We start from the raw sequence: 13,081 nt of genomic DNA, 5'->3' as shown, positions 1-13,081 counted from the left end.
CTCCTCCCTGTCCTCATCTAGGTGATGGGACCTACCAGCTGTTCCTCATCAATGGCAAGAGGATCCAGTATTCAAGCAGAGCCGGAGAGAGAGACTGGGAGAGAGTTCTTCTCCCAAGAGCCTGAGACTGTTGTGTTACCAGACTTGGAGTGTTGCTCTTGTTGGTGTATGTGAAGCTTAAATGTGTTGTTACGGCTGTAGTGGCAGCTTTGATGTGTTAAGCTTAAACCGAGGTCAACTTAAATGTCTTGTGGCTGTAGTGTACAGCTTTGAATTGCTTGCCCATTGTTGAGTGTTGGAGCAGTAGGGAGTGGGTGGCATTTTTCTTTTCTCCTGTTTTTTGTTTTTTTTGTTGTTTTTTTGTTAGTTAGGAAGTAAGGTAAGAGTTGCGTTGTTTATTGTTGTAGGTTAATTAGGTTGTCCTTCTACCGGCTAGTGATCTTTTGTTTGTTTTGGCTTTACCTGCTCCTGAAGAACACGCTTCATTTCTTTTTCTTTTGGAGCTGTTTGTTTAGGATTCTTTTTGCACTGTATTTATCACTTATTGTAAATAAATGTATTGGAAATCTTACTTTGTGTATTGTGTGCTGGGACTCAGTATAGGTTCACTTTTCTTTGTCGCTGTTCATTTTTTGCTTTAAAGTGACTTTCCCTTTTGCCCCTAGAACATGAATTGGGAACATAACACTGGTAACAGTGGGTATTGTGTAATTATTCTTCTAGAATGTAGTCTTTTCTCTCTCTCTGTTTTGCATGCGTGGTCATAATCATTATTGTTGTTGTTGTTATTATTATTATTCTATATCTTTTTTTTGGCTCTGTCACAGTGTATTCAGTGTGTATACTGTTCATAGGCAACACCAATACCCAGCTAACACAGTACGTTGTGACGACGTCGTCAGTTAGTCGTCATTTGGTCAGCGTGACATTACTTTATGACAACGTTGTGAGGACGTCGTGGTAAAGTTCCATTTTTTTAGAATCTTAGCTAACGTTCCAGAAACGTTGTGGGCACGTCCTCAAAAGACGTCGCTAGTTTATCCCATGGAGAACGTTGTGAGGACGTCGTGGTAAAGTTCCATTTTTTTTTAATCTTGGCTAACGTTCCAGAAACGTTGTGGGCACGTCCTCAAAAGACGTCGCTAGTTTATCCCATCGAGAACGTTGTAGAGACGTGGTCCACTGGTCACCAGATAACTTAATAAAATCTTTGATGAATTAAGTAAATGTTCCATATAATATCCAAATGGCATATTATCACTAGGATAATATTTGTAATGCATTTATTTATATAATTGAAATTATCTGGAAAGTTATCTGGTGACCAGTGGACCACGTCTTTACAACGTTCTCCATGGGATAAACTAGCGACGTCTTTTGAGGACGTGCCCACAACGTTTCTGGAACGTTAGGCAAGATTCTAAAAAAATTGAACTTTACCACGACGTCCTCACAACCTTGTCATAAATATAAACGTTTGTATATAATTATTATTATTATTATCATTTGTATTATTATTAAGGAGGTTGGGTGTTCGTAAAAACAACAATTAAAAAAATCTTCAAACTGAACTTCAAACTTGAAGAACTTAAAAATGAGTTTTAAATTCATGAGATTTGTATTTAAGTAATGTGTTAATTCTACATATTTATTTATGTAAATGCTGCGTGACTGACGTGTTTTATGAGCGTGCGGGCTGAACATTTGAGTAGCTTTCAAACCCTGGAGCGGCGCAGAGTTGCCATGGAAACGGCGCCGCAACAAAACGGATATCAGCAAAGCTCCCTCTCTTGCTGTTGTTTTCACTGCTTTCAGGTGAGTTTAGTCTCTAAAATCACACACATAATATACACAACTGTTCCTGACACTTTTCTTACGTGTTATTACATCTGTTGAATATTTAGGTTACTTTGTAGAAATGGTTTAGTGTCTTCGAAAAAGTCCGTTAGCATCTCAACCGTTTTCAGAAGAGAGGCTAACCTAAGCTCTTATTTACAAAAGTTTGGGCTTATAATCACATCTTTGTGTAGATAAGAGGTTATGATGTGCACCTGAATGTGTGATTGGAAGTTGATTAATTTATTTAACTGATATAACATAAATGTAGCAGCTGTGTGCTGTTAATCGATGACGTCACTTACACTGAGCTAAAATTGTCTGAAACTAGTTTAGATGCGTTTTGATCTTTCACGGTAAAGAAATATTGATACATGTTATGTTATTTTAGCAGCGACAAAATAACCCCTCTACAACAGAGGGGAAGCTCTACGATTTCAACATTTCTTAAGGAAGTTGCTGACAGAGAAGTGGGAAACACAGGGAGAACTGAGGAAGCTTAAGTTATTAAATAACTTCATATCCATTTTCCCCCACCATATTTTTACCTATATTACTGACTCATTTATTTGATTAAAAATACAGTAAAACAATAATATTGTGAAATAATATTAACATTTAAAATAACATATGTGAATATATTGTAAAATGCAATTTATTCCTGTGATCAAAGCTGAATTTTCAGCATCCAGTCTTCAGTGTCACATGATCCTTCAGAAATCATTATAATATGATGATTTGATGCTCAATGACTTTTTCTGATTATTATCTAATATGTTGAAAACAGTTATGCTGCTTCTTGTTTTTGTGTACACAATTCAAATGTTAGGGGTCAGTAAGATTTTGGAAAACAATAATGGCAAGAATGGATTAAATTGATAAAAAGTGACAGTAAAGACTTTTATAATGTTATAAGATTTAACTTTAAAACTTTTCTTTGAACTTTATATTGATCAAAGAATCCTGAAAAGGGCATCATGGTTTACACAAAAATCTTAAGCAGCTCAACTGTTTTCAACACTGATAATAATCATAAATGTTTCTTGAGCATCAAATCATCATATCAGAATGATTTCTGAAGGATCATGTGACACTGAAGACTGGAGTAATGATGCTGAAAATTCAGCTTTGATCACAGGAATAAATTATATTTTAAAATACATTAAAATAGAAAACAGCTATTTTACATTTTAATGATAGTCACAATATTACTGTTTTTACTGTATTTTCGAAAAACTGCATTATATTAGCAACATTAATAAAGTACTCCTCTGTTTTAGCTGCCTAAGAAGGACGATGAGGTGACAGTGCAGCTCGGGATAAGGAAGAGGAGGAGGAGGAGGAATACGTAAGTTAGACAATTTTCTTATTCCTTTATAACAAAAAACTATAAACCTGACTACAGTAGTATGGTACATTTTATTTTTATTTTCCAGCAATATATAGAGAGAGACCATCCTCCTCTCCTTGCCTCAGAAGACCCTGCCCTCCACTGGTGGGGTAAGAAAGAGACTCTTCCTCTTCTCCCACAGCTCTCCATCATCTCCTTCTGCCTCCTCAACACTGTCTGAAAGAGCGGTTTCCACAGCTGGGACACAGTCATCATGCTCATTTTCTTGAACAAAAAACTCTTTATGTATATTTTGGTGGGCGAAATAATACAGGAGAAATGCTAGAAATCTATATTGTTCCTTTTACATATCTTTACTCTTTATGAGCAATATTTGTATTTTATTTGTTAGCTTCAGAGAAGCTCAAGGACTAGGCTATAGATCTTTGGTAATTGTCGCATTTTGTTCAGGTTTAGCTACTGGTAGTGAAGCACATCACCACCAGACATTTGTAGCAGGAGCCTCATAGGACACTACAGGAAACAACTGAACCTATTTCTGCAAATAAAATTAATAATAAAGAAAATGCTGAATCTTTTCATTTCTTTTTTTAAAGGTCTTTATTGTTTATCCGCCAAATTATAGAGAGTAGTATCAATAAGAATATCAAACACTTTTTTTTTTTTTCAGTAAAAAGAATAAAACATTTTAATAGTTGGTTACATTATTCATTGATTATGTTTTTTGATTAATTAATTGATGTTACATTTCTGTACTCATTACTTGTTAACATGGTTAAAAAATCGTTAATGTTCAAAATTTATTGGCTTAGTTTGTACAAAGAAACACACTGAATAAATGCTGATTAATAAATTAATGCAGTGTGGTTTTGGGCCATTTTCTATTTAGAATTTAATACAAGTTTGTATTGGTTTCCATTACATATCTGTATTGATCCCTAAACGTATTAACAGAAAACAATACACAATTCCCTATTAGAATGTATAAGGTTTTACAGCAGAGAATGAAATGTTTGAGTTTATCAGTTCTATGTGGATTTCAATGTTATGGATCAAGCACATCTTAATTCCCAGGACTAAAGGTGAGAAGTATATTAAAAATAAATGCGGACGTGGTATTTTGGTCGTTAGGAAGTACCTGCCACGTTCCAGCGACGTGCCACTATAACGTCGCCACGACGAATACAGGAATCACAAAGTTACGTTGCTGGAACGTTATGTGGCACGTCGCAACGACTAATATGGTCCTTTGGTGTTACGTCCTCGCAACGTGCCAGTTTGGTCATAAAGACGTACTCATCACGTTCTTGCGACGTACCACTATAATATGGAAGGCCAAAAGGGCCAAAACGTGTGAAACTGTCGCGTTAACGCGTATTTACGTGTTAACACGCAATTTACGCGTTAACACGTCATTACGCGTTAACGCGTATTTACGTGTTAACGCGTAAATTGCGTGTTAACGCGTAAATTACGTGTTAACGCGTACCTAAATTTGGGACATTAGCACCACCTACTGGTTTGGTGCTGCTCTTGCTCAAACACAGAGAACCTAAATTAAGCTTGTAAATAGCAGTTTTTAAGGTGAAAATACATGTTCAACAATGACTTTTCAGAATATAGGTTACAACTAGGCCTACATATAATTACAGCATATTTTAAATTGGCCTCTGAAAGTCATGACCATTTTCACAATCACAATAGAAGTTGTGTTAGGATAATATTACACATTTCCTTCAAATAGTATTTTCATGTAGCCTACACTCCTACTGTAGCATATTTCTAAAGCATCTTTTTATAATTTAACTACTATGCATTATTTGTTAGAGAGCCCCTTCTGATAACACATTAAGCCTTGTGAATCTGACTGATATATATCGTATATATATCAACACACACTTTGCACATTATACATTATAATGTGTAAAAAAAAGCTACTTTCAATCACCTCGCGCCCAACGACCTACCCACTGTAGATATTTAGTGGCAGGTGTCTTTTTGTCAAACACAGGAATTTTGTGCAAATATACTGTCTGTTATTGGAAATGTAAAAAAAAAATTCTTCCACTTGCTTGGGCGAGAAAAAAATCTCTTGGTGTGACTAGGGCTCTTACTGGCGCCCCCCGGCTGTTTGCGCCCTAAGCAACTGCCTAGTTTGCCTATGCCTAGAAACGGCCCTGGCTACATGTGTGTGAGTATCTCTCTGTTCTGGAAATTATTTTGAGTATTAAAGAAACTTTCTTCATCATCCTGTTCTAGTCTGTCTTCCACTCAGCGCGTTGTGACAATAGCCAGAACTTAGAGTTGTTTATTTTTTTACAACATTGTGTTATTATTTATTTTATTAACGAAATGTCAATCTTCGTGTTTATAACAGATCGAAGATACAATAAAATACAAAAATCTTCAAGATACAGCCTACAATCGTATAACGGATTGTCACCTTATAAACAGTCATTTGTGTGGTGGAATAAGCAATGCTATATGTTAGCATCTTATGAAAATTTATTTTGTGATTTTATTAGTTAATTAACTAATTATGCTAACTCAGTTTAATGTAAGAGCTGGGAACTAATTAGGCTACTAATTAAATCATGTCAGCTATTTAATGGGCTATTGATTAGAGTTGTCATAGACTAAATATTTTTCCTAGGGTCATTCATTTAAGCACGGACTAATCGCATGTTTATATTCAATCCTGAGTGCAAAGCGCATGCATATTGCCGCAAAGCACCGGCAAAAGTGGGCTAATGATAATAAATGTGTCTGAAAAAATTACATAGCATTTTAATTGTTTATTAATAGTGTATTCTTAATCAGTGTTGGCAGCAAATTTATCTCCATATAATAGCTGTAAAGTATAGATGCGCAGATGGCCTATAGCCTATGAGTCATTCCACCGAAAGGAAAAAAAAAAAACTATTTTCAACCCACCGTAATATGTTTAACAGTGTTTATTATAACCGAAAGCTAGTTTGTTCACAGTTACCTGTAAAGAAGTGTAATATATAATTTGGAAAAACGATGTATGGATTCCCGTCTCTCTATACGATTCTCATCACGGGCGCGCACCGAACGGAAGATGCCAGGTGACGTAGGCTCATCGTATCCATGAGGTAAGCGCTTTTTCGCAATCTCATGAATAAATACAATAAAACGAAGGTGTGCGTCACCAAATTAATAGTCATGAGAATGATTACAAACAGTAACGACAGGCGGTGTCACCGTGACACAACACCTTTATTTTATTTGAATTATTCATGATAGAGTGACTCAAGCACTACGCTGAACATACCTCATGAGCCATCATGAGCAACGACACTGATGGAAGGGTAACTTCCAGGAAACTGAATAGATAGATCACGAGTGTATTAGCACTCCAAATCTATCCAACATTTTGGCGAGAATATAGATCTCTTGTTCTGTGTAGTATTAATAAAATATATATTATTACTTTTGGTCCTATATTCATGATTTCACAATGTAATATCCATTGTAAAAAAAGAAAAGCAGAAGTTCTGTTTCATTTCATTTATTAAAAATTCAAGCCAATCACTTTAGATTATTATTATTACGCATGTGTGTGTTTGTGTTTGTGTGTAGTGTGTGTTGTAATATAACTTTGTAATATAGCATATATATATATATATATATATATATATATATATATATATATATATATATATATATACACACATATACATACAGGTGCTTCTCAATAAATTAGAATGTCGTGGAAAAGTTCATTTATTTCAGGAATTCAACTTTACAGGTAAAACTAATATACACTTTTTACATGCAAAGTGAGATATTTCAAGCCTTTATTTGTTATAATTTTGATGATTATGGCTTACAGCTTTTGAAACCCCCAAATTCAAAATCTCAGAAAATTTGAATATTACATGAAATCAACAAAAAAAGGATTTTAAATACAGAAATGTTGGTTCTCTGAAAAGTATAATGCATATGTACTCAATACTTGGTTTGGGCCACTTTTGCTTATGGACAGTTTCACCTGTTAAGTTGAATTCCTGAAAAAATTAACTTTTCCAAGACATTCTAATTTATAACCACCTTTATAGCCTATATATATATATATATATATATATATATATATATAATTTGTTATATTTTATTGAGCTTGTTATCTTCGAAAAATACTGCAAAACAATGCATCTCAAATCTCAGATTCTTCTAAATTCTCAGATTCAAGGCTTAATGGTGTTAACAGAAGGGGTTCTCTAACAAATAATGCATAGTGGTTCAATTATAAAAAGATACTTTAGAAATATGCTACAGTATAAGTGTACATGTAAATACTGTTTGGAGAAATGTGTAAATATATTACACAATTTCTATTGTGATTGTGAAAATGGTCATGACTTTTAGGGCTTGAACAGTTATAGTTAACTGTCTAAATATGCCCATTTAAAATATGCTGTAATTATTCTGAAAAGTCATTGTTGAACATGTATTTTCACCTTAAAAACTGCTATTTACAAGCTTAATTTAGGTTCTCTGTGTTTGAGCAAGAGCAGCACCAAACCAGTAGGTGGTGCTAATGTCCCAAATTTAGGTACGCGTTAACACGTCATTTACGCGTTAACACGCAATTTACGCGTTAACACGTAAATACGCGTTAACGCGTAATGACGTGTTAACGCGTAAATTGCGTGTTAACACGTAAATACGCGTTAACGCGACAGTTTCACACGTTTTGGCCCTTTTGGCCTTCCATACTATAACGTCGCCACGACGATTATGGGAATCACAAAGTTACGTCACTGGAACGTTATGTGGCACGTCGCTACGACGAATATGGTCCGGTCCGGTTACGTCTTCACAACGTAACTGTGTTAGCTGGGATGCGCGATGGGCGCCGCCATGTTAGTTTGTGCCGCAGACGCAGTTTAGAGAATCGGATCTGTTGGATTTACAACAAGTGAATTCATCCACTTCTCCCGAAATACATAAAAGTAAGTGGCAGGTGAACTGGGAGAAGAATAGAGTAAACTTTAAAGTTACTTACACAATGTGTATCTGATATGAATAAAACTAATTATAATGGAAAGGATTATTATTGCCTCTTCCTTTGACATCAGTGTGTATTTTACAAACTCTAAATGTATTGTTTGTTTTTTTAGTACTTATGTCTGAAACCTAAAACAAACATTATGTGGATGAAAACACTGAAAAGTTGTGATATATGACAGCTCTGAGCGCGCCTGTCTCTGGCTCAGCTCCAGCCAACGTGCGAAAGCACATTTGAATTTAGCAGTTGATCACGTCATGCACTGACCGTTCTAATCACACCGGTGCTCCAGGGACCAGCCTAGACTGATCACACCGGTGTGAGCGTACGTGCGAAAGGGTTAAAAAGAAGAAGAATGTATTTATGTAAATTCAAATATATTTATATATGAAATGTCCAATTTTTTTTTTTTTTTTTGGCGGCACCCCTGACATAGTCAGGGGGCACCCCCAGTGTGCCGCGGCACCCACTTTGAGAAAGGCTGAACTAACGTTAGCTCCGCTGTTGGGAAAACACTCTGGGCCCGGTTTCCCAAAGCGTTCTTATCTCTAAGTAGTTCTTAACCTATTCCTTAACCTCTCTCTTAACCTTATGGGACGGTTCCCGAAACGTTCGTACGCTAAGTATATCTTTTGTAAGTCACACTTTCGTAAGGTTGGTCTGGACCACTCTTAGCTTTACCTTATCACTGTTGCAGGTCCGGCGCTCCGCACACGCACATCACGCACTGCGCGTAGGGCACCAAGTGCTTGGGGGGGCACCAAAAAATCTGGGTCGTGAAAAATCATCACAATAGGGTACTGGTATAAATAACAAATAAAATATGTCTAAAGCATGTTAATATTGGGTTTAAGTGGTCGTTCAATGAGGCCTATTATATCTTGATCCGACGAAAATTATGTGTGTATTTAAGTGGTCCAGTGGTAGAATTTTTGCCAAGCGTGTCAGAGGTTCTGAGTTCTAATCCGCACTCATATATATATATATATTTTTTTTTTTATCAAAACCGATTATGTTTTTTAGTGGTTGTATATCAGGCAGGGACACTTTTTGTGCTTTTTGTTTTCTAATTGTACCGGAGCGAATAGAGAGTCTCTCCACAACGGATTGAAACGCGCGTCTGAGTGAAGGCTGTGCGCGAGCCAGAAACAAACATAGTATCCGCGCCACTGATCGCTCGGCAACGAGCACTTTGATCAGTTGATTTAAAAAAACAACACATTTCAGCGCTAGATCGACTCTTATTTAAAAAACGAATGAAATGAATGCTCTGCTGGTTAACTGGAGATGTTTTGTTTGTTTGTATTGGTACATTCGTGCCGCGAGATGTTTCAAAAGTGGTGGGGACATGTCCTACCCGCAAATTACGCCTATGCGTATGCATGTCCAGGGGCGTCGCTATAGTAGTGCAAAAGATCCGGGGCTTTAGCGGATCTTTTTGTGCTTAGGGCACCCAAATGGCTAGCGCCGGCCCTGAATATAATTCTGAAGTTTTAATACACCCAGACAGTGTTCAGTTAGGCTAATTCAAGTGTTTTCATGCAAAGAATAAAATTGTCATTACACTGATTTTTTTTTAAAATTATATTATTATACAATATTATTAATTTAATTAAAACGCTCTTTTAAAGGCCAGTGAAAGCATAGGCTACTGTCAGTTAAGTCCTATTCGGACGCTAATATTGTTTCTCATGGGCTCGTCGTATTTTAAACATTTACAGGGGTAAGTCGGTGATTTTAGTGCCGTCCGAATCCATAATATCAGTGTTTTTCTCACCCAACCCGCGTAAAAATCCCTGGCCAAATTAGTACCTTCTGTTTTTTGACAAACAGGTCGTGTGGTAATTTAATTGCCGCCTGAATCCATATCTCTGAGTTTACAAGAGATTCGAAATTCACGGTTTAAATCCTTTTTGATCACTGCCGAGCACCGTACGCAAGATGTAAACTTTTATTACTGAAATGCTGGAAAGTATTTCCAAGAACAATATTTCATCGCAGCTCCACCTCAGCGAACAAAAATGGGAAAGAGAAGAAGGCACGTACATTTTTGAAAAGGTTATTGTGGCAGCAATATATGTTACAATTTTAAAATATGTAGGCTAGGTTATTATAGGCTATTATAGTTTGGATTATTTTTTATAATATCCAATAATAATAATAAATGCAATTTCAACTATTTCTGAAGTGCTTCTCTAATAAAGAACACCACTTTCTCACATAAACAGCCCCTGCACGAGAGAATAATTGATTCTCGAGTCATCGATTTCAACCAATTCAGCACCATCGCCACGGACAGCGCCAGGTAACGTCGCACATAAGAAGGTATATCTTAAGCAGCTTTCTAAGGTATAGTTCGGGGAACATAGGAACATAAACACATTTGGTAAGATATATCTTTCGAGTCTTCTTAGCACGCTAAGAGTGAGCGTTATCGGGAAACCGGGCCCTGGTTGGTTGAAGCGCTGTCCTATTGCGTGCAGAGTGAATTTGAAAGACAGCCGTTTATCCCGCCCCTCGGATTGAGCCATGTCTATGGAGAGTTGCCAGACCTAACATCTTGATGTAGGTCTGGCTTGCCAGGCTAGTGTATCGCCTCACTGTATATAAAGTGCAAAATAAACTACGAGCATGCAACGCCGTTACTTTGTAAATTACTCGAAATAAAAGTAATGCAGGTATGATTTTCATTCTATTCACCAGGAGCAGTTTCCATGTTTCATTAACAGTTCTTGTTAGTATTGTGTATTCCGTCATTTCTATATTAACCCCAAAATGCCACTATTTTTCTTTGTGTTATTTTTTATATTTTTAAATGACTGGTGGCTCATACCAACATTGTATTAACAAAAACTAGTTTAGGACTGCTATTTAATAGCTTAAGCATAGGCCTAATGTTTATTTATTAGTACTAGTCTTTACTATTAGTCATATTCTTACAATTTATGTTAAGTAAAGGGGGACAGTACTTGTGTGTGTGTTAACAAATTTTGTGCGTGTTATAATTTGCCTAATAATATTATATATATATATATATATATATATATTATGGCAAGCCGTTCAGGAAATAATTATATTTATAATATGAAGTCTGAATATATAGAATGAAAGTCTGAATATATATATATATATATATACATATATATATATATATAGAAAGAAAGTCTGAATATATATAGAATGAATGTCTGAATATATATATATATATAGAATGAAAGTCTGAATATATAGAATGAAAGTCTGAATATATATATAGAATGAAAGTCTAAATATATATATAGAATGAAAGTCTAAATATATATATATATATAGAATGAATGTCTGAATATATAAAATGAAAGTCTGAATATATAAAATGAAAGTCTGAATATATAAAATGAAAGTCTGAATATATAAAACGAATGTCTGAATATATAAAACGAATGTCTGAATATATGGAATGAAAGTCTGAATATATATATAGAATGAAAGTCTGAATATATATATAGAATGAAAGTCTGAATATATATAGAATGAAAGTCTGAATATATATATATATAGAATGAAAGTCTGAATATATATAGAATGAAAGTCTGAATATATATATAGAATGAAAGTCTGAATATATAAAATGAATGTCTGAATATATGGAATGAAAATCTGATGTTATCAGCGCCATCTTGTGTTATTCATCTACTATTTTTTATACACATTTTGAACAATGAGCGAGTCCGCACGAAATTTAGAGTAGCAGCAATTTTAAATAACGATCATCTAATTAACACCCTGGCGAATGCGTGTACAGGCCAAAATACTGGCAACCGTACTCAACATCGTTCTACTGATGTAAGAAATGTATTCGCTATTTCATCGCGGAAGAGCGAATGCAGTGAACTTCACAGCCCAGGAAGTTCCTGCTTATCAGGCAAACATTACAGAAAGAAACATGCCTTCTACCTCACAGGGACAACCCACCCACAGCTATCTACAATCTTCGCCCGTTCACTCGAAAGGGCCCTAGACATTCATTCTATATATATTCAGACTTTCATTCTATATATTCAGACATTCATTCTATATATATTCAGACTTTCATTCTATATATTCAGACATTCATTCTATATATATTCAGACTTTCATTTCTATATATATTCAGACTTTCATTCTATATATTCAGACTTTCATTCTATATATATTCAGACTTTCATTCTATATATTCAGACTTTCATTCTATATATATTCAGACTTTCATTCCATATATATATTCAGACATTTGTTTTATATATTCAGACATTCATTCTATATATATATATATTCAGACTTTCATTCTATATATATATTCAGACATTCGTTTTATATATTCAGACATTCATTCTATATATATTCAGACTTTCATTCTATATATATATATATATTCAGACTTTCATTCTATATATTCAGCCTTCATATTATAAATATAATTATTTCCTGAACGGCTTGCCATAATATGTATATATATATATATATATATATATATATATATATATATATATATATATATATATATATAGGCAAATTATAACACGTTTACACAATTTTTTTATATTCAATGTAATTTTTGATAATCATAATTAATAAATCGCAATTCCAATTCCAAGGGAATAATCAGCAATAATGATTTTTGTCATAATAAGGTGAAGAAACCTGTTTATTATTTATTCATTTGATTTTGCAAATGTTCACTGAAAGAGCCGGTTTCAATAAAACTAGGCTACTTGTGACATGTCATATTTGGCTTTGACTTTGACTGAACATTTGCTCTCACTTTTTTAACAGCACAGATAAAAGAACAATCATGAGCAAAATAAGAACAATCATTCAATAAAAATAAATAAATAAAATCA

At 34.7% G+C, this 13,081-nt stretch overlaps 1 long non-coding RNA gene across 1 annotated transcript; it reads left to right on the top strand.

Moving 5' to 3' along the window:
* Positions 1-1,181: 1,181 nt before the first annotated feature.
* LOC309507194 lies at positions 1,182-4,280 on the top strand. Its single transcript, XR_014209082.1, has 3 exons — positions 1,182-1,815; positions 3,117-3,184; positions 3,273-4,280. It is a non-coding gene; the product is annotated as an uncharacterized lncRNA (long non-coding RNA).
* The last annotated feature ends 8,801 nt before the right edge of the window (positions 4,281-13,081 follow it).

Source organism: Leuciscus leuciscus, assembly GCF_965113295.1.
Source record: "Leuciscus leuciscus genome assembly, chromosome: 10".
NCBI lineage: Eukaryota > Metazoa > Chordata > Actinopteri > Cypriniformes > Leuciscidae > Leuciscus > Leuciscus leuciscus.
This window is presented reverse-complemented; position numbering and strand designations above follow the sequence as displayed.